General features: G+C 54.9%; 8 non-coding genes across 8 annotated transcripts; all 8 read right to left on the bottom strand.

Moving 5' to 3' along the window:
• Positions 1-2837: 2837 nt before the first annotated feature.
• On the bottom strand, positions 2838-2929 carry LOC137753754 (small nucleolar RNA SNORD116). The gene has a single exon (XR_011071569.1). It is a non-coding gene; the product is annotated as a small nucleolar RNA SNORD116 (small nucleolar RNA).
• A 2408-nt stretch (positions 2930-5337) lies between these two features.
• LOC137777933 (small nucleolar RNA SNORD116) lies at positions 5338-5429 on the bottom strand. The gene has a single exon (XR_011076681.1). It is a non-coding gene; the product is annotated as a small nucleolar RNA SNORD116 (small nucleolar RNA).
• Positions 5430-8354: 2925 nt separating this feature from the next.
• Positions 8355-8446, bottom strand: LOC137753752 (small nucleolar RNA SNORD116). Its single transcript, XR_011071568.1, has one exon. It is a non-coding gene; the product is annotated as a small nucleolar RNA SNORD116 (small nucleolar RNA).
• A 2408-nt stretch (positions 8447-10854) lies between these two features.
• Positions 10855-10946, bottom strand: LOC137777925 (small nucleolar RNA SNORD116). Its single transcript, XR_011076680.1, has one exon. It is a non-coding gene; the product is annotated as a small nucleolar RNA SNORD116 (small nucleolar RNA).
• Positions 10947-13871: 2925 nt separating this feature from the next.
• LOC137753670 (small nucleolar RNA SNORD116) lies at positions 13872-13963 on the bottom strand. The gene has a single exon (XR_011071546.1). It is a non-coding gene; the product is annotated as a small nucleolar RNA SNORD116 (small nucleolar RNA).
• Positions 13964-16371: 2408 nt separating this feature from the next.
• Positions 16372-16463, bottom strand: LOC137777922 (small nucleolar RNA SNORD116). The gene has a single exon (XR_011076677.1). It is a non-coding gene; the product is annotated as a small nucleolar RNA SNORD116 (small nucleolar RNA).
• Positions 16464-19390: 2927 nt separating this feature from the next.
• LOC137753665 (small nucleolar RNA SNORD116) lies at positions 19391-19482 on the bottom strand. The gene has a single exon (XR_011071545.1). It is a non-coding gene; the product is annotated as a small nucleolar RNA SNORD116 (small nucleolar RNA).
• Positions 19483-21890: 2408 nt separating this feature from the next.
• LOC137777919 (small nucleolar RNA SNORD116) lies at positions 21891-21982 on the bottom strand. The gene has a single exon (XR_011076676.1). It is a non-coding gene; the product is annotated as a small nucleolar RNA SNORD116 (small nucleolar RNA).
• Between the last annotated feature and the right edge of the window lie 76 nt (positions 21983-22058).

Genomic DNA, 22058 nt, shown 5'->3' with positions numbered 1-22058 from the left:
CACGGGGCAGAAAGTGCACCCAAGTCTCAGGGCATCGGAGCTCGGGTGCCCCAGGAAGCGCCCGGAATGTGACGGTGTAGTCTCGCCGCACAAGTCCCCGTGGCCAAACATCTAGGTTTCTTCAAAGAAGTTCCGTTTACCCCCACAAGGTTTCTACCAGGAACCTTGTCAAGCCAGAGGCGATGCCCTTGGGTCGTACAGAAAGCTATTGGCATTGGAGATATTCCAATGCCCAAACTGGCAGGGCAAACCCTTGCAGCAACTGGGTAACTTTCCCTGCCGCCTTGTGTTTTCGCCCCCGGGCCCGTCAGTGACATGACTGCGGAGAAACCTGAGACCCATTCATTGTTTCAGAGTGCCAAGCAGTGCATTTATGGGAGTCATCATCAATCCACCTGCTCAAAGGCTGCACGTTCAAAGTTGCAGGCTCCACCGCAGGGCAGCCAACGATCTCAATCATGTCAGCAGTCAGGAGCGGCCAGAGCCGACCCACGGGGCTACCATTGGAGCTAAGGATCATGGCATCGGATCTCGGGTGCCACTGGAAGAGCCAAGAAGGTGAGGGTGTAGTCTCAGGGCACAAGTCCCCGTGGCCAAACATCTAGGTTTCTGCAAAGAATTTCCACTCACCAGCACAAGGTTCCTACGAGGATCCTCAAGTACTTCACGCCAAAATCACTCTGAGACTCTTTTGCCTCGACTTGCCTCAACTTGCCACACTGTCCTCACTTCTCCAGGTACCATGGACTATACAGAGGGCCCCATGCTGCTGCAGGTGTTTGTTCCCGGGCACTCCACCACCTGCCTCAGTGTGACAGAACACAGGGATGTTTGAGAAAAGTGAACGGGGGCACAGAGGCAAAGGGTGATACGGCCCAGCGATGTGCGCTCTATCTCCCCTCAACATTTCATTTGCAGCCCATCATGTCTGTGTGTCCACAGCCAAACGTGAATGCTTCGTGCCACGCATGCCTTCAGAGTGCACGGGCATCAACACAAAGAGCACGGCCGTCCATCAAACCCCTGGTATGGGCCTTGAACTTCCCCGCCTGAGCCGCCTCCCCACCGACACAGCATAGGGATGTCACCCTGAACCGCTGAGACACCCTCAGGGGAAATGGGATTACTCAGCGTAAGAGCCACTGCCCTCTGGGGAACCAAACCACTCCTGGCGCATACGCTTCCACACAGTGGACTCACCCTCAAGGGGAAATGTGGTCCCTGAGATCTTCCACAAGGGAACGGCCCTTGGCCAAATGGGACGACCTCCCACAAAAGCAGCTTGTAGGGACCGGTGACAAAACACACCAGAGGAACTCCTGGACTGAACAATGGAGATTCACCTGTAGCCATACTTCCTGGCCTGCTACAAGACTGGCAAACTACCCTTGGCCCACACACAAAGCTAATGGCATGGGAACCATTCCGATGCTCAACGCGGCGGGGAAACCCTTGCAGCAATGGCGTAACTTGCAGTGGTGTCTGGTACTTTCACACTCTGGGACCATCAGTGACGTGACATTGGGGAAACCGTGAGGCCCAGGTACTCTGCAAGCAACTTGTTACCCACAGCCATGCAACGAGAGAACCCAGACAACAGCCTAGACACTTGAACCGGTATGACTTGTCTGGCCTGTGGCCAGGCTCGCCAGATACCACAGTCTCGACGCACCAGCGGGTGGCAGGAAAAATAACACCCACGCCACACATCCTCTCCTGCCCTTAAAACTGTAGCCTTTCCTTGGCAGCCGACTCCCTTGTTTCTGCATGGTTGCGCCCAATGACCTCCTGGTAGAGCTCCAATCCTCAGGGAACGCTCTGTGGGCCGGGTATAGAAATGATGCTTGGCTGTCCTCAGGAACACCTTCACGTCTTCAACACAGGGGAAACGTGGCCAGACAGGGACAAAACACCCCAAGGCCTCCAAATCGGCCCCCATGAGAAGACACCATACTGTGCCATGAAGGCAACCTTTCACTGGACAAGGACCCGCCATGAAGCAAATCGGCCAAGGAGAGGAAAGAGGCGGGACAGTCCACAAATGTGCTCCCGTATTCTTCCCCTACACGTGCCTCCTGATGCTCCTGAGGGAATCCCAAATGTGTTCCGGGAACCCCATGGCCACCGTCGATCTATCCACCCAGCAGTAAACCTGTGGGCTTAGCCAGCCATCTCACGTCTCTCTTTCACTCGCCTTACCTTAATCTCTCTCCACCGGGATCCCAACGTGTCACGGCAAGATGCCAGAGCCACCCCTCACCAAGGAAGCTTGCCGTGACCAAGCTTGACTAAGGCATTTTCCAGCCCCTTCCCACAGCACACACAAGCAGGACACAACCCGAGGAGGAGCCATCAGATTGCCTAAACTCCCAGGAACAGTGGCCCATTTGATTTCTCCCCTCATCAGGAGAAACCTAAATTGCATATGGTCTCCCAAGCAGAACATGACAAAGAAGCCTGCCCTAGGCCTGGAATCCTGTTCCGACCCTGAGCCTACAGACTTCTGTTTCTTTGAGGCCACAAGGCAATGACCAGCCTGTGGGGGCAGCCTGTAGAACTCAAGCGCAGGTGGCAGAACCAGCAATGGCGCACGCTTCCTCTCCTACCTGCATGCTGAACCGTGGCAGGGGACAGCAGTCCTGGCTAGACCAAGGAACCCAGAGACGGCACGCTGTCCCACGCCTTCTCGAAGGATTGGCATCCCAGGCTCCTTTCCCAATTGCTCTTCTCCCCATGAGATGACCACAACCCTCAACTTGAACAACGTGGATGTGGACACCCACGGCCGCAAATGCAATGTGAACCTCTCCCTACTTTCCTTTTGGGAGCCACGTGCTGGACCTCAGTTCCAACGAGGAGACTGTAGGGATTTCTCCCTCATTTTGTTCAGATTTCCAAGGAAAGCATTTGTGGGAGTCATCATCGATCCAAGCACATGCTCAAACGTTGGACATGCAAAGTTGCAGATTCCACCATGGGACGGCCAGCGAGCTGAATCATATCAGCGTACAGAAGTGGCCAGAGCCGAGCCATGGGTCAGGAAATGCAGCCAGTTCTCAGGGCATCAAAGCTCGTGTTCCCCGAGAAAAAACCAGAAGGTGAGGGTGTAGCCCCGGTGCACACGTTCCCGTCGCCAAACCTTTAGGTTTAGCACAGAAGTGTCGCTTACCGCAACAAGGGTTAAAGCAGGATCCTCATGGAATGCACGCCAGGACCCCTCCGAGACTCCTTCGCCTGGCCTCGCCTTGCCACGCCGTCCTCCTTTCAATGGGCATCAGGGATTATACGGATGGCCCCAGGCTGCTGCTGGCATTCTTTCCCTGGCATTCCACCTGGCTCGGGTGAGAGAACACACGCAGGCTTGAGGAGGGTGCACGGGCGCAGCGAGGGAAAGGTCGATACCACCCAGTGATGTGTGTTCTATCTCTCCTCAACATTTCATTTGCTGTCCATCTTGCCTGTGTTTACTCACCCAAACGTGAAAGCATCGTGGCACATGCGCCTACATAGCGTGTGGCCATCAGGACAAAGAGCGCCGCCGACCAACAAGACCCTAGCCTCGGGCCCTGAAATTCCTCTCCTGAGCAATCTGCCCTGCATCACAGCAAAACGATGTCTTCCTGATCCCCTGAGACACCCTCAGGACAACTGGGCCCCCTCAGCCTAAGAACAAGTGCCCTCTTTGGCAACAAACACGGCCTTGGCACTTATGATTCCACACAGTGGACACACCCTCAAGGGGAGAGATCTTCCACAAGGGAAGGGCCCTTGGCCGAATATGAAGACCTCCATCAAAAGCGGCTCGTAGGGACCCGTGACAAAGGGCACCTGAGGAACGCCTGGACTGATCAAGGGAGACTCACCAGCAGGCATACTTCCTGGTCTCCTGCCAAGCCAGAGGAACTTCCTAGGACCACAACCAAAGCTAATGGCAAGGGAGCCATTCCAATGCCCAAAGTGGCGGGGCAAACCCTTGCAGCAACTGGGTATCTTATCGTAGCACCTTGCACATTGTCTTTCTTCCCTTCAAGGACAAGACCTTGGAGAAACCATGAGACCCAGGTCCTCCAGAACCAACGTGTCACCCACAGCCGTGCAATGAGGGAACGCCTCCAACATCCTGGACCCTTGAACCGGCATGACTTCTCTGGCTTGAAGCCATGCATGCTGGAGATCACAGGCTCGCAGCACCAGAAGGCGGCAGGACAAAATGACCCCTGCAGCACACTTTCACTCCAGCCCTTAAACCTGTAGCATTTCCTTGGCAGCCAACTCGCTTCTTTCTGCATGGTTGGGCCCAAAGACCTCCGGGGAGAGCTCCAAACCTCAGGGAATGCTATGCCGACTGGGTATAGCAATGACGCTGGGCTGTCCTAAGGAACACCTTAACATCCTCAACATAGGGGCAAGGAGGCCACACAGGGACAAAACATCCCAACGGCTCCAAATCGGGCCCAGTGAGAAGACACCATACTGTGCCGTGAAGGCACCATTCACTGGAACAAGGACCCGCCGTGAAGCACATTGAGAAAGGAGAGGAAAAGGTTGGGATGGTCCATGAATGTGCACCTGTATTCCTTCCCTACACGGGACTCCAAATGCTCCTGAAGATATCCCAAAAGAGTTCCGGGAACCCTATGTCCACCGACCATCTATCCACCCAACAGTAAGCCTGTGGGCTTAGCCAACACTCTCACGTGTATTTCCCGCTCGCCTTGCCTTCCTCTCTCCACCAGGACCCAAACGAATCCACCCCTCACCTAAGTAGCTTGATGTCCCCTGGATTTGCCTAAGGCATTTTCCAACCTCTCCACACACAACACACAAGCAGGACACAACCCAAGGAGGAGCCAACAGCGTCGCCCAAATCCGTGGGACGGTGGCCCATTTGATTTCCCCTGACCATCAGGGCAAACGTAAACTACATCCCACCTCCCAAGCTGAACATGACATAGAAGCCTGGCCTGGCCAGGACTCCTTCTCTGACCCTGAGTGCAGAGACTTCTGTTTCCTTGCGGGAACAAGGCAACGACCTGAGCTCGAGGGTGGCCTGTAGGTCTCGAGGGCAAGCCAGAGGAGTACCAGTGGCTCATGCTTCCTTTCATACCCGCATGCTGACCGCGGCAGGGGATAGCAGTTTTGGCTAGACTCAGGTGCCCAGAGACGTCAAGTTGTCCTTAGCCTTCCCACGTAGATGGACATCCCAGGCTCCTCTCCACATGGCTCTTTCTGCACGAGAAGCCCGCCACCCTCAACTTGAACAATGTTGCTGCGCGAGCCCACAGTAGCAAATGCGACATGGACCTCTCCCTAATTTTCCTTTGGGAGCTACGTGCTGGACCTCAGTTAGGATGAGAAGATGGTAGGTATTGCTCATTCATTTTGTTTAGATTTCGAAGGAATGCATTTATGGGAGTCATCACCGATCCACGCAGCTGCTCAAAGGCTGGACGTGCAAAGTCGCGGACTGTCAGCAAGCTCAATCCTCTCAGCAGTAGGGAGCGGCCAGACTCGAGCCACGGGGCAGAAAGTGCACCCAAGTCTCAGGGCATCGGAGCTCGGGTGCCCCAGGAAGCGCCCGGAATGTGACGGTGTAGTCTCGCCGCACAAGTCCCCGTGGCCAAACATCTAGGTTTCTTCAAAGAAGTTCCGTTTACCCCCACAAGGTTTCTACCAGGAACCTTGTCAAGCCAGAGGCGATGCCCTTGGGTCGTACAGAAAGCTATTGGCATTGGAGATATTCCAATGCCCAAACTGGCAGGGCAAACCCTTGCAGCAACTGGGTAACTTTCCCTGCCGCCTTGTGTTTTCGCCCCCGGGCCCGTCAGTGACATGACTGCGGAGAAACCTGAGACCCATTCATTGTTTCAGAGTGCCAAGCAGTGCATTTATGGGAGTCATCATCAATCCACCTGCTCAAAGGCTGCACGTTCAAAGTTGCAGGCTCCACCGCAGGGCAGCCAACGATCTCAATCATGTCAGCAGTCAGGAGCGGCCAGAGCCGACCCACGGGGCTACCATTGGAGCTAAGGATCATGGCATCGGATCTCGGGTGCCACTGGAAGAGCCAAGAAGGTGAGGGTGTAGTCTCAGGGCACAAGTCCCCGTGGCCAAACATCTAGGTTTCTGCAAAGAATTTCCACTCACCAGCACAAGGTTCCTACGAGGATCCTCAAGTACTTCACGCCAAAATCACTCTGAGACTCTTTTGCCTCGACTTGCCTCAACTTGCCACACTGTCCTCACTTCTCCAGGTACCATGGACTATACAGAGGGCCCCATGCTGCTGCAGGTGTTTGTTCCCGGGCACTCCACCACCTGCCTCAGTGTGACAGAACACAGGGATGTTTGAGAAAAGTGAACGGGGGCACAGAGGCAAAGGGTGATACGGCCCAGCGATGTGCGCTCTATCTCCCCTCAACATTTCATTTGCAGCCCATCATGTCTGTGTGTCCACAGCCAAACGTGAATGCTTCGTGCCACGCATGCCTTCAGAGTGCACGGGCATCAACACAAAGAGCACGGCCGTCCATCAAACCCCTGGTATGGGCCTTGAACTTCCCCGCCTGAGCCGCCTCCCCACCGACACAGCATAGGGATGTCACCCTGAACCGCTGAGACACCCTCAGGGGAAATGGGATTACTCAGCGTAAGAGCCACTGCCCTCTGGGGAACCAAACCACTCCTGGCGCATACGCTTCCACACAGTGGACTCACCCTCAAGGGGAAATGTGGTCCCTGAGATCTTCCACAAGGGAACGGCCCTTGGCCAAATGGGACGACCTCCCACAAAAGCAGCTTGTAGGGACCGGTGACAAAACACACCAGAGGAACTCCTGGACTGAACAATGGAGATTCACCTGTAGCCATACTTCCTGGCCTGCTACAAGACTGGCAAACTACCCTTGGCCCACACACAAAGCTAATGGCATGGGAACCATTCCGATGCTCAACGCGGCGGGGAAACCCTTGCAGCAATGGCGTAACTTGCAGTGGTGTCTGGTACTTTCACACTCTGGGACCATCAGTGACGTGACATTGGGGAAACCGTGAGGCCCAGGTACTCTGCAAGCAACTTGTTACCCACAGCCATGCAACGAGAGAACCCAGACAACAGCCTAGACACTTGAACCGGTATGACTTGTCTGGCCTGTGGCCAGGCTCGCCAGATACCACAGTCTCGACGCACCAGCGGGTGGCAGGAAAAATAACACCCACGCCACACATCCTCTCCTGCCCTTAAAACTGTAGCCTTTCCTTGGCAGCCGACTCCCTTGTTTCTGCATGGTTGCGCCCAATGACCTCCTGGTAGAGCTCCAATCCTCAGGGAACGCTCTGTGGGCCGGGTATAGAAATGATGCTTGGCTGTCCTCAGGAACACCTTCACGTCTTCAACACAGGGGAAACGTGGCCAGACAGGGACAAAACACCCCAAGGCCTCCAAATCGGCCCCCATGAGAAGACACCATACTGTGCCATGAAGGCAACCTTTCACTGGACAAGGACCCGCCATGAAGCAAATCGGCCAAGGAGAGGAAAGAGGCGGGACAGTCCACAAATGTGCTCCCGTATTCTTCCCCTACACGTGCCTCCTGATGCTCCTGAGGGAATCCCAAATGAGTTCCGGGAACCCCATGGCCACCGTCGATCTATCCACCCAGCAGTAAACCTGTGGGCTTAGCCAGCCATCTCACGTCTCTCTTTCACTCGCCTTACCTTAATCTCTCTCCACCGGGATCCCAACGTGTCACGGCAAGATGCCAGAGCCACCCCTCACCAAGGAAGCTTGCCGTGACCAAGCTTGACTAAGGCATTTTCCAGCCCCTTCCCACAGCACACACAAGCAGGACACAACCCGAGGAGGAGCCATCAGATTGCCTAAACTCCCAGGAACAGTGGCCCATTTGATTTCTCCCCTCATCAGGAGAAACCTAAATTGCATATGGTCTCCCAAGCAGAACATGACAAAGAAGCCTGCCCTAGGCCTGGAATCCTGTTCCGACCCTGAGCCTACAGACTTCTGTTTCTTTGAGGCCACAAGGCAATGACCAGCCTGTGGGGGCAGCCTGTAGAACTCAAGCGCAGGTGGCAGAACCAGCAATGGCGCACGCTTCCTCTCCTACCTGCATGCTGAACCGTGGCAGGGGACAGCAGTCCTGGCTAGACCAAGGAACCCAGAGACGGCACGCTGTCCCACGCCTTCTCGAAGGATTGGCATCCCAGGCTCCTTTCCCAATTGCTCTTCTCCCCATGAGATGACCACAACCCTCAACTTGAACAACGTGGATGTGGACACCCACGGCCGCAAATGCAATGTGAACCTCTCCCTACTTTCCTTTTGGGAGCCACGTGCTGGACCTCAGTTCCAACGAGGAGACTGTAGGGATTTCTCCCTCATTTTGTTCAGATTTCCAAGGAAAGCATTTGTGGGAGTCATCATCGATCCAAGCACATGCTCAAACGTTGGACATGCAAAGTTGCAGATTCCACCATGGGACGGCCAGCGAGCTGAATCATATCAGCGTACAGAAGTGGCCAGAGCCGAGCCATGGGTCAGGAAATGCAGCCAGTTCTCAGGGCATCAAAGCTCGTGTTCCCCGAGAAAAAACCAGAAGGTGAGGGTGTAGCCCCGGTGCACACGTTCCCGTCGCCAAACCTTTAGGTTTAGCACAGAAGTGTCGCTTACCGCAACAAGGGTTAAAGCAGGATCCTCATGGAATGCACGCCAGGACCCCTCCGAGACTCCTTCGCCTGGCCTCGCCTTGCCACGCCGTCCTCCTTTCAACGGGCATCAGGGATTATACGGATGGCCCCAGGCTGCTGCTGGCATTCTTTCCCTGGCATTCCACCTGGCTCGGGTGAGAGAACACACGCAGGCTTGAGGAGGGTGCACGGGCGCAGCGAGGGAAAGGTCGATACCACCCAGTGATGTGTGTTCTATCTCTCCTCAACATTTCATTTGCTGTCCATCTTGCCTGTGTTTACTCACCCAAACGTGAAAGCATCGTGGCACATGCGCCTACATAGCGTGTGGCCATCAGGACAAAGAGCGCCGCCGACCAACAAGACCCTAGCCTCGGGCCCTGAAATTCCTCTCCTGAGCAATCTGCCCTGCATCACAGCAAAACGATGTCTTCCTGATCCCCTGAGACACCCTCAGGACAACTGGGCCCCCTCAGCCTAAGAACAAGTGCCCTCTTTGGCAACAAACACGGCCTTGGCACTTATGATTCCACACAGTGGACACACCCTCAAGGGGAGAGATCTTCCACAAGGGAAGGGCCCTTGGCCGAATATGAAGACCTCCATCAAAAGCGGCTCGTAGGGACCCGTGACAAAGGGCACCTGAGGAACGCCTGGACTGATCAAGGGAGACTCACCAGCAGGCATACTTCCTGGTCTCCTGCCAAGCCAGAGGAACTTCCTAGGACCACAACCAAAGCTAATGGCAAGGGAGCCATTCCAATGCCCAAAGTGGCGGGGCAAACCCTTGCAGCAACTGGGTATCTTATCGTAGCACCTTGCACATTGTCTTTCTTCCCTTCAAGGACAAGACCTTGGAGAAACCATGAGACCCAGGTCCTCCAGAACCAACGTGTCACCCACAGCCGTGCAATGAGGGAACGCCTCCAACATCCTGGACCCTTGAACCGGCATGACTTCTCTGGCTTGAAGCCATGCATGCTGGAGATCACAGGCTCGCAGCACCAGAAGGCGGCAGGACAAAATGACCCCTGCAGCACACTTTCACTCCAGCCCTTAAACCTGTAGCATTTCCTTGGCAGCCAACTCGCTTCTTTCTGCATGGTTGGGCCCAAAGACCTCCGGGGAGAGCTCCAAACCTCAGGGAATGCTATGCCGACTGGGTATAGCAATGACGCTGGGCTGTCCTAAGGAACACCTTAACATCCTCAACATAGGGGCAAGGAGGCCACACAGGGACAAAACATCCCAACGGCTCCAAATCGGGCCCAGTGAGAAGACACCATACTGTGCCGTGAAGGCACCATTCACTGGAACAAGGACCCGCCGTGAAGCACATTGAGAAAGGAGAGGAAAAGGTTGGGATGGTCCATGAATGTGCACCTGTATTCCTTCCCTACACGGGACTCCAAATGCTCCTGAAGATATCCCAAAAGAGTTCCGGGAACCCTATGTCCACCGACCATCTATCCACCCAACAGTAAGCCTGTGGGCTTAGCCAACACTCTCACGTGTATTTCCCGCTCGCCTTGCCTTCCTCTCTCCACCAGGACCCAAACGAATCCACCCCTCACCTAAGTAGCTTGATGTCCCCTGGATTTGCCTAAGGCATTTTCCAACCTCTCCACACACAACACACAAGCAGGACACAACCCAAGGAGGAGCCAACAGCGTCGCCCAAATCCGTGGGACGGTGGCCCATTTGATTTCCCCTGACCATCAGGGCAAACGTAAACTACATCCCACCTCCCAAGCTGAACATGACATAGAAGCCTGGCCTGGCCAGGACTCCTTCTCTGACCCTGAGTGCAGAGACTTCTGTTTCCTTGCGGGAACAAGGCAACGACCTGAGCTCGAGGGTGGCCTGTAGGTCTCGAGGGCAAGCCAGAGGAGTACCAGTGGCTCATGCTTCCTTTCATACCCGCATGCTGACCGCGGCAGGGGATAGCAGTTTTGGCTAGACTCAGGTGCCCAGAGACGTCAAGTTGTCCTTAGCCTTCCCACGTAGATGGACATCCCAGGCTCCTCTCCACATGGCTCTTTCTGCACGAGAAGCCCGCCACCCTCAACTTGAACAATGTTGCTGCGCGAGCCCACAGTAGCAAATGCGACATGGACCTCTCCCTAATTTTCCTTTGGGAGCTACGTGCTGGACCTCAGTTAGGATGAGAAGATGGTAGGTATTGCTCATTCATTTTGTTTAGATTTCGAAGGAATGCATTTATGGGAGTCATCACCGATCCACGCAGCTGCTCAAAGGCTGGACGTGCAAAGTCGCGGACTGTCAGCAAGCTCAATCCTCTCAGCAGTAGGGAGCGGCCAGACTCGAGCCACGGGGCAGAAAGTGCACCCAAGTCTCAGGGCATCGGAGCTCGGGTGCCCCAGGAAGCGCCCGGAATGTGACGGTGTAGTCTCGCCGCACAAGTCCCCGTGGCCAAACATCTAGGTTTCTTCAAAGAAGTTCCGTTTACCCCCACAAGGTTTCTACCAGGAACCTTGTCAAGCCAGAGGCGATGCCCTTGGGTCGTACAGAAAGCTATTGGCATTGGAGATATTCCAATGCCCAAACTGGCAGGGCAAACCCTTGCAGCAACTGGGTAACTTTCCCTGCCGCCTTGTGTTTTCGCCCCCGGGCCCGTCAGTGACATGACTGCGGAGAAACCTGAGACCCATTCATTGTTTCAGAGTGCCAAGCAGTGCATTTATGGGAGTCATCATCAATCCACCTGCTCAAAGGCTGCACGTTCAAAGTTGCAGGCTCCACCGCAGGGCAGCCAACGATCTCAATCATGTCAGCAGTCAGGAGCGGCCAGAGCCGACCCACGGGGCTACCATTGGAGCTAAGGATCATGGCATCGGATCTCGGGTGCCACTGGAAGAGCCAAGAAGGTGAGGGTGTAGTCTCAGGGCACAAGTCCCCGTGGCCAAACATCTAGGTTTCTGCAAAGAATTTCCACTCACCAGCACAAGGTTCCTACGAGGATCCTCAAGTACTTCACGCCAAAATCACTCTGAGACTCTTTTGCCTCGACTTGCCTCAACTTGCCACACTGTCCTCACTTCTCCAGGTACCATGGACTATACAGAGGGCCCCATGCTGCTGCAGGTGTTTGTTCCCGGGCACTCCACCACCTGCCTCAGTGTGACAGAACACAGGGATGTTTGAGAAAAGTGAACGGGGGCACAGAGGCAAAGGGTGATACCGCCCAGCGATGTGCGCTCTATCTCCCCTCAACATTTCATTTGCAGCCCATCATGTCTGTGTGTCCACAGCCAAACGTGAATGCTTCGTGCCACGCATGCCTTCAGAGTGCACGGGCATCAACACAAAGAGCACGGCCGTCCATCAAACCCCTGGTATGGGCCTTGAACTTCCCCGCCTGAGCCGCCTCCCCACCGACACAGCATAGGGATGTCACCCTGAACCGCTGAGACACCCTCAGGGGAAATGGGATTACTCAGCGTAAGAGCCACTGCCCTCTGGGGAACCAAACCACTCCTGGCGCATACGCTTCCACACAGTGGACTCACCCTCAAGGGGAAATGTGGTCCCTGAGATCTTCCACAAGGGAACGGCCCTTGGCCAAATGGGACGACCTCCCACAAAAGCAGCTTGTAGGGACCGGTGACAAAACACACCAGAGGAACTCCTGGACTGAACAATGGAGATTCACCTGTAGCCATACTTCCTGGCCTGCTACAAGACTGGCAAACTACCCTTGGCCCACACACAAAGCTAATGGCATGGGAACCATTCCGATGCTCAACGCGGCGGGGAAACCCTTGCAGCAATGGCGTAACTTGCAGTGGTGTCTGGTACTTTCACACTCTGGGACCATCAGTGACGTGACATTGGGGAAACCGTGAGGCCCAGGTACTCTGCAAGCAACTTGTTACCCACAGCCATGCAACGAGAGAACCCAGACAACAGCCTAGACACTTGAACCGGTATGACTTGTCTGGCCTGTGGCCAGGCTCGCCAGATACCACAGTCTCGACGCACCAGCGGGTGGCAGGAAAAATAACACCCACGCCACACATCCTCTCCTGCCCTTAAAACTGTAGCCTTTCCTTGGCAGCCGACTCCCTTGTTTCTGCATGGTTGCGCCCAATGACCTCCTGGTAGAGCTCCAATCCTCAGGGAACGCTCTGTGGGCCGGGTATAGAAATGATGCTTGGCTGTCCTCAGGAACACCTTCACGTCTTCAACACAGGGGAAACGTGGCCAGACAGGGACAAAACACCCCAAGGCCTCCAAATCGGCCCCCATGAGAAGACACCATACTGTGCCATGAAGGCAACCTTTCACTGGACAAGGACCCGCCATGAAGCAAATCGGCCAAGGAGAGGAAAGAGGCGGGACAGTCCACAAATGTGCTCCCGTATTCTTCCCCTACACGTGCCTCCTGATGCTCCTGAGGGAATCCCAAATGTGTTCCGGGAACCCCATGGCCACCGTCGATCTATCCACCCACCAGTAAACCTGTGGGCTTAGCCAGCCATCTCACGTCTCTCTTTCACTCGCCTTACCTTAATCTCTCTCCACCGGGATCCCAACGTGTCACGGCAAGATGCCAGAGCCACCCCTCACCAAGGAAGCTTGCCGTGACCAAGCTTGACTAAGGCATTTTCCAGCCCCTTCCCACAGCACACACAAGCAGGACACAACCCGAGGAGGAGCCATCAGATTGCCTAAACTCCCAGGAACAGTGGCCCATTTGATTTCTCCCCTCATCAGGAGAAACCTAAATTGCATATGGTCTCCCAAGCAGAACATGACAAAGAAGCCTGACCTAGGCCTGGAATCCTGTTCCGACCCTGAGCCTACAGACTTCTGTTTCTTTGAGGCCACAAGGCAATGACCAGCCGGTGAGGGCAGCCTGTAGAACTCAAGCGCAGGTGGCAGAACCAGCAATGGCGCACGCTTCCTCTCCTACCTGCATGCTGAACCGTGGCAGGGGACAGCAGTCCTGGCTAGACCAAGGAACCCAGAGACGGCACGGTGTCCCACGCCTTCTCGAAGGATTGGCATCCCAGGCTCCTTTCCCAATTGCTCTTCTCCCCATGAGATGACCACAACCCAAAACTTGAACAACGTGGCTGTGGACACCCACGGCCGCAAATGCAATGTGAACCTCTCCCTACTTTCCTTTTGGGAGCCACGTGCTGGACCTCAGTTCCAACGAGGAGACGGTAGGGATTTCTCCCTCATTTTGTTCAGATTTCCAAGGAAAGCATTTGTGGGAGTCATCATCGATCCAAGCACATGCTCAAACGTTGGACATGCAAAGTTGCAGATTCCACCATGGGACGGCCAGCGAGCTGAATCATATCAGCGTACAGAAGTGGCCAGAGCCGAGCCATGGGTCAGGAAATGCAGCCAGTTCTCAGGGCATCAAAGCTCGTGTTCCCCGAGAAAAAACCAGAAGGTGAGGGTGTAGCCCCGGTGCACACGTTCCCGTCGCCAAACCTTTAGGTTTAGCACAGAAGTGTCGCTTACCGCAACAAGGATTAAAGCAGGATCCTCATGGAATGCACGCCAGGACCCCTCCGAGACTCCTTCGCCTGGCCTCGCCTTGCCACGCCGTCCTCCTTTCAACGGGCATCAGGGATTATACGGATGGCCCCAGGCTGCTGCTGGCATTCTTTCCCTGGCATTCCACCTGGCTCGGGTGAGAGAACACACGCAGGCTTGAGGAGGGTGCACGGGCGCAGCGAGGGAAAGGTCGATACCACCCAGTGATGTGTGTTCTATCTCTCCTCAACATTTCATTTGCTGTCCATCTTGCCTGTGTTTACGCACCCAAACGTGAAAGCATCGTGGCACATGCGCCTACAGAGCGTGTGGCCATCAGGACAAAGAGCTCCGCCGAACAACAAGACCCTGGCCTCGGGCCATGAAATTCCTCTCCTGAGCAATCTGCCCTGCATCACAGCAAAACGATGTCTTCCCGATCCCCTGAGACACCCTCAGGACAACTGGGCCACTTCAGCCTAAGAACAAGTGCCCTCTTTGGCAACAAACACGCCCTTGGCACTTATGATTCCACACAGTGGACACACCCTCAAGGGGAGAGATCTTCCACAAGGGAAGGGCCCTTGGCCGAATATGACGACCTCCATCAAAAGCGGCTCGTAGGGACTCGTGACAAAGGGCACCTGAGGAACGCCTGGACTGATCAAGGGAGACTCACCAGCAGGCATACTTCCTGGTCTCCTGCCAAGCCAGAGGAACTTCCTAGAACCGCAACCAAAGCTAATGGCAAGGGAGCCATTCCAATGCCCAAAGTGGCGGGGCAAACCCTTGCAGCAACTGGTTATCTTATCGTAGCACCTTGCACATTGTCTTTCTTCCCTTCAAGGACAAGACCTTGGAGAAACAATGAGACCCAGGTCCGCCAGAACCAACGTGTCACCCACAGCCGTGCAATGAGGGAACGCCTCCAACATCCTGGACCTTTGAACCGGCATGACTTCTCTGGCTTGAAGCCATGCATGCTGGAGATCACAGGCTCGCAGCACCAGAAGGCGGCAGGACAAAATGACCCCTGCAGCACACTTTCACTCCAGCCCTTAAACCTGTAGCATTTCCTTGGCAGCCAACTCGCTTCTTTCTGCATGGTTGGGCCCAAAGACCTCCGGGGAGAGCTCCAAACCTCAGGGAATGCTATGCCGACTGGGTATAGCAATGACGCTGGGCTGTCCTAAGGAACACCTTAACATCCTCAACATAGGGGCAAGGAGGCCACACAGGGACAAAACATCCCAATGTCTCCAAATCGGGCCCAGTGAGAAGACACCATACTGTGCCGTGAAGGCACCATTCACTGGAACAAGGACCTGCCGTGAAGCACATTGAGAAAGGAGAGGAGAAGGTTGGGATGGTCCATGAATGTGCACCTGTATTCCTTCCCTACACGGGACTCCAAATGCTCCTGAAGATATCCCAAAAGAGTTCCGGGAACCCTATGTCCACCGACCATCTATCCACCCAACAGTAAGCCTGTGGGCTTAGCCAACACTCTCACATGTATTTCCCGCTCGCCTTGCCTTCCTCTCTCCACCAGGACCCAAACGAATCCACCCCTCACCTAAGTAGCTTGATGTCCCCTGGATTTGCCTAAGGCATTTTCCAACCTCTCCACACACAACACACAAGCAGGACACAACCCAAGGAGGAGCCAACAGCGTCGCCCAAATCCGTGGGACGGTGGCCCATTTGATTTCCCCTGACCATCAGGGCAAACGTAAACAACATCCCACCTCCCAAGCTGAACATGACATAGAAGCCTGGCCTGGCCAGGACTCCTTCTCTGACCCTGAGTGCAGAGACTTCTGTTTCCTTGCGGGAACAAGGCAACGACCTGAGCTCGAGGGTGGCCTGTAGGTCTCGAGGGCAAGCCAGAGGAGTACCAGTGGCTCATGCTTCCTTTCATACCCGCATGCTGACCGCGGCAGGGGATAGCAGTTTTGGCTAGACTCAGGTGCCCAGAGACGTCAAGTTGTCCTTAGCCTTCCCACGTAGATGGACATCCCAGGCTCCTCTCCACATGGCTCTTTGTGCACGACAAGACCGCCACCCTCAACTTGAACAATGTTGCTGCGCGAGCCCACAGTAGCAAATGCGACATGGACCTCTCCCTAATTTTCCTTTGGGAGCCACGTGCTGGACCTCAGTTAGGATGAGAAGATGGTAGGTATTGCTCATTCATTTTGTTTAGATTTCGAAGGAATGCATTTATGGGAGTCATCACCGATCCACGCAGCTGCTCAAAGGCTGGACGTGCAAAGTCGCGGACTGTCAGCAAGCACAATCCTCTCAGCAGTAGGGAGCGGCCAGACTCGAGCCACGGGGCAATAAGTGCACCCAAGTCTCAGGGCATCGGAGCTCGGGTGCCCCAGGAAGCGCCCGGAATGTGACGGTGTAGTCTCGCCGCACAAGTCCCCGTGGCCAAACATCTAGGTTTCTTCAAAGAAGTTCCGTTTACCCCCACAAGGTTTCTACCAGGAACCTTGTCAAGCCAGAGGCGATGCCCTTGGGTAGTACAGAAAGCTATTGGCATTGGAGATATTCCAATGCCCAAACTGGCAGGGCAAACCCTTGCAGCAACTGGGTAACTTTCCCTGCCACCTTGTGTTTTTGCCCCCGGGCCCGTCAGTGACATGACTGCGGAGAAACCTGAGACCCATTCATTGTTTCAGAGTGCCAAGCAGTGCATTTATGGGAGTCATCATCAATCCACCAGTTCAAAGGCTGCACGTTCAAAGTTGCAGGCTCCACCGCAGGGCAGCCAACGATCTCAATCATGTCAGCAGTCAGGAGCGGCCAGAGCCGACCCACAGGGCTGCCAATGGAGCTAAGGATCATGGCATCGGATCTCGGGTGCCACTGGAAGAGCCAAAAAGGTGAGGGTGTAGTCTAAGGGCACAAGTCCCCGTGGCCAAACATCTAGGTTTCTGCAAAGAATTTCCACTCACCAGCACAAGGTTCCTACGAGGATCCTGAAGTACTTCACGCCAAAATCACTCTGAGACTCTTTTGCCTCGACTTGCCTCCACTTGCCGCACTGTCCTCACTTCTCCAGGTACCATGGACTATACAGAGGGCCCCATGCTGCTGCAGGTGTTTGTTCCCGGGCACTCCACCACCTGCCTCAGTGTGACAGAACACAGGGATGTTTGAGAAAACTGAACGGGGGCACAGAGGCAAAGGGTGATACCACCCAGCGATGTGCGCTCTATCTCCCCTCAACATTTCATTTGCAGCCCATCATGTCTGTGTGTCCACAGCCAAACGTGAATGCTTCGTGGCACAGATGCCTTCAGAGTGCACGGGCATCAACACAAAGAGCACGGCCGTCCATCAGACCCCTGGTATGGGCCTTGAACTTCCCCGCCTGAGCCGCCTCCCGACCGACACAGCATAGGGATGTCACCCTGAACCGCTGAGACACCCTCAGGGGAAATGGGATTACTCAGCATAAGAGCCACTGCCCTCTGGGGAACCAAACCACTCCTGGCGCATACGCTTCCACACAGTGGACTCACCCTCAAGGGGAAATGTGGTCCCTGAGATCTTCCACAAGGGAACGGCCCTTGGCCAAATGGGACGACCTCCCACAAAAGCAGCTTGTAGGGACCGGTGACAAAACACACCAGAGGAACTCCTGGACTGAACAATGGAGATTCACCTGTAGCCATACTTCCTGGCCTGCTGCCAAGAATGGCAACCTACCCTTGGCCCAGACACAAAGCTAATGACTTGGAAACCATTCTGATGCTCAACGCGGCTGGGAAACCCTTGCAGCAATGGCGTAACTTGCCGTGGTGTCTGGTACTTTCACACTCTTGGACCATCAGTGACGTGACATTGGGGAAACCGTGAGGCCCAGGTACTCTGCAAGCAACTTGTTACCCACAGCCATGCTACGAGAGAACCCAGACAACAGCCTAGACACTTGAACCGGTATGACTTGTCTGGCCTGTGGCCAGGCTCGCCAGATACCACAGTCTCGACGCACCAGCGGGTGGCAGGAAAAATGACACCCACGCCACACATCCTCTCCTGCCCTTAAAACTGTAGCCTTTCCTTGGCAGCCGACTCCCTTGTTTCTGCATGGTTGCGCCCAATGACCTCCTGGTAGAGCTCCAATCCTCAGGGAACGCTATGTGGGCCGGGTAGAGAAATGATGCTTGGCTGTCCTCAGGAACACCTTCACGTCTTCAACACAGGGGGAACGTGGCCAGACAGGGACAAAACACCCCAAGGCCTCCAAATCGGCCCCCATGAGAAGACACCATACTGTGCCATGAAGGCAACCTTTCGCTGGACAAGGACCCGCCATGAAGCAAATCGGCCAAGGAGAGGAAAGAGGCGGGACAGTCCACAAATGTGCTCCCGTATTCTCTCCCTACACGTGCCTCCAGATGCTCCTGAGGGAATCCCAAATGTGTTCCGGGAACCCCATGGCCACCGTCGATCTATCCACCCACCAGTAAACCTGTGGGCTTAGCCAGCCATCTCACGTCTCTCTTTCACTCGCCTTACCTTAATCTCTCTCCACCGGGATCCCAACGTGTCACGGCAAGATGCCAGAGCCACCCCTCACCAAGGAAGCTTGCCGTGACCAAGCTTGACTAAGGCATTTTCCAGCCCCTTCACACAGCACACAGAAGCAGGACACAACCCGAGGAGGAGCCATCAGATTGCCTAAACTCCCAGGAACAGTGGCCCATTTGATTTCTCCCCTCATCAGGAGAAACCTAAATTGCATATGGTCTCCCAAGCAGAACATGACAAAGAAACCTGCCCTAGGCCTGGAATCCTGTTCTGACCCTGAGCCTACAGACTTCTGTTTCTTTGAGGCCACAAGGCAATGACCAGCCGGTTGGGGCAGCCTGTAGAACTCAAGCGCAGGTGGCAGAACCAGCAATGGCGCACGCTTCCTCTCCTACCTGCATGCTGAACAGTGGCAGGGGACAGAAGTCCTGGCTAGACCAAGGAACCCAGAGACGGCACGCTGTCCCACTCCTTCCCGCCTGGATTGGCATCCCAGGCTCCTTTCCCAATTGCTCTTCTCCCCATGAGATGACCACAACCCTCAACTTGAACAACGTGGCTGTGGACACCCACGGCCGCAAATGCAATGTGAACCTCTCCCTACTTTCCTTTTGGGAGCCACGTGCTGGACCTCAGTTCCAACGAGGAGACGGTAGGGATTTCTCCCTCATTTTGTTCAGATTTCCAAGGAAAGCATTTGTGGGAGTCATCATCGATCCAAGCACATGCTCAAACGTTGGACATGCAAAGTTGCAGATTCCACCATGGGACGGCCAGCGAGCTGAATCATATCAGCGTACAGAAGTGGCCAGAGCCGAGCCATGGGTCAGGAAATGCAGCCAGTTCTCAGGGCATCAAAGCTCGTGTTCCCCGAGAAAAAACCAGAAGGTGAGGGTGTAGCCCCGGTGCACACGTTCCCGTCGCCAAACCTTTAGGTTTAGCACAGAAGTGTCGCTTACCGCAACAAGGGTTAAAGCAGGATCCTCATGGAATGCACGCCAGGAACCCTCCGAGACTCCTTCGCCTGGCCTCGCCTTGCCACGCCGTCCTCCTTTCAACGGGCATCAGGGATTATACGGATGGCCCCAGGCTGCTGCTGGCATTCTTTCCCTGGCATTCCACCTGGCTCGGGTGAGAGAACACACGCAGTTTTGAGGAGGGTGCATGGGCGCAGCGAGGGAAAGGTCGATACCACCCAGTGATGTGTGTTCTATCTCTCCTCAACATTTCATTTGCTGTCCATCTTGCCTGTGTGTACGCACCCAAACGTGAAAGCATCGTGGCACATGCGCCTACAGAGCGTGTGGCCATCAGGACAAAGAGCGCCGCCGACCAACAAGACCCTGGCCTCGGGCCCTGAAATTCCTCTCCTGAGCAATCTGCCCTGCATCACAGCAAAACGATGTCTTCCTGATCCCCTGAGACACCCTCAGGACAACTGGGCCCCCTCAGCCTAAGAACAAGTGCCCTCTTTGGCAACAAACACGGCCTTGGCACTTATGATTCCACACAGTGGACACACCCTCAAGGGGAGAGATCTTCCACAAGGGAAGGGCCCTTGGCCGAATATGACGACCTCCATCAAAAGCGGCTCGTAGGGACCCGTGACAAAGGGCACCTGAGGAACGCCTGGACTGATCAAGGGAGACTCACCAGCAGGCATACTTCCTGGTCTCCTGCCAAGCCAGAGGAACTTCCTAGGACCGCCACCAAAGCTAATGGCAAGGGAGCCATTCCAATGCCCAAAGTGGCGGGGCAAACCCTTGCAGCAACTGGGTATCATATCGTAGCACCTTGCACATTTTCTCTCTTCCCTTCAAGGACAAGACCTTGGAGAAACCAAGAGACCCAGGTCCTCCAGAACCAACGTGTCACCCACAGCCGTGCAATGAGGGAACGCCTCCAACATCCTGGACCCTTGAACAGGCATGACTTCTCTGGCTTGAAGCCATGCATGCTGGAGATCACAGGCTCGCAGCACCAGAAGGCGGCAGGACAAAATGACCCCTGCAGCACACTTTCACTCCAGCCCTTAAACCTGTAGCATTTCCTTGGCAGCCAACTCGCTTCTTTCTGCATGGTTGGGCCCAAAGACCTCCGGGGAGAGCTCCAAACCTCAGGGAATGCTATGCCGACTGGGTATAGCAATGATGCTGGGCTGTCCTAAGGAACACCTTAACATCCTCAACATAGGGGCAAGGAGGCCACACAGGGACAAAACATCCCAACGGCTCCAAATCGGGCCCAGTGAGAAGACACCATACTGTGCCATGAAGGCACCATTCACTGGAACAAGGACCCGCCGTGAAGCACATTGAGAAAGGAGAGGAAAAGGTTGGGATGGTCCATGAATGTGCACCTGTATTCCTTCCCTACACGGAACTCCAAATGCTCCTGAAGATATCCCAAAAGAGTTCCGGGAACCCTATGTCCACCGACCATCTATCCACCCAACAGTAAGCCTGTGGGCTTAGCCAACACTCTCACGTGTATTTCCCGCTCGCCTTGCCTTCCTCTCTTCACCAGGACCCAAACGAATCCACCCCTCACCTAAGTAGCTTGATGTCCCCTGGATTTGCCTAAGGCATTTTCCAACCTCTCCACACACAACACACAAGCAGGACACAACCCAAGGAGGAGCCAACAGCGTCGCCCAAATCCGTGGGACGGTGGCCCATTTGATTTCCCCTGACCATCAGGGCAAACGTAAACTACATCCCACCTCCCAAGCTGAACATGACATAGAAGCCTGGCCTGGCCAGGACTCCTCCTCTGACCCTGAGTGCAGAGACTTCTGTTTCCTTGCGGGAACAAGGCAACGACCTGAGCTCGAGGGTGGCCTGTAGGTCTCGAGGGCAAGCCAGAGGAGTACCAGTGGCTCATGCTTCCTTTCATACCCGCATGCTGACCGCGGCAGGGGATAGCAGTTTTGGCTAGACTCAGGTGCCCAGAGACGTCAAGTTGTCCTTAGCCTTCCCACGTAGATGGACATCCCAGGCTCGTCTCCACATGGCTCTTTCTGCACGAGAAGCCCGCCACCCTCAACTTGAACAATGTTGCTGCGCGAGCCCACAGTAGCAAATGCGACATGGACCTCTCCCTAATTTTCCTTTGGGAGCCACGTGCTGGACCTCAGTTAGGATGAGAAGATGGTAGGTATTGCTCATTCATTTTGTTTAGATTTCGAAGGAATGCATTTATGGGAGTCATCACCGATCCACGCAGCTGCTCAAAGGCTGGACGTGCAAAGTCGCGGACTGTCAGCAAGCTCAATCCTCTCAGCAGTAGGGAGCGG

The sequence above is a fragment of the Eschrichtius robustus genome, chromosome 1 (genome assembly GCF_028021215.1).
Source record: "Eschrichtius robustus isolate mEscRob2 chromosome 1, mEscRob2.pri, whole genome shotgun sequence".
NCBI lineage: Eukaryota > Metazoa > Chordata > Mammalia > Artiodactyla > Eschrichtiidae > Eschrichtius > Eschrichtius robustus.
The sequence above is the reverse complement of the archived record's forward strand: the minus strand, read 5'-3'. Positions and strand labels throughout refer to the sequence as shown.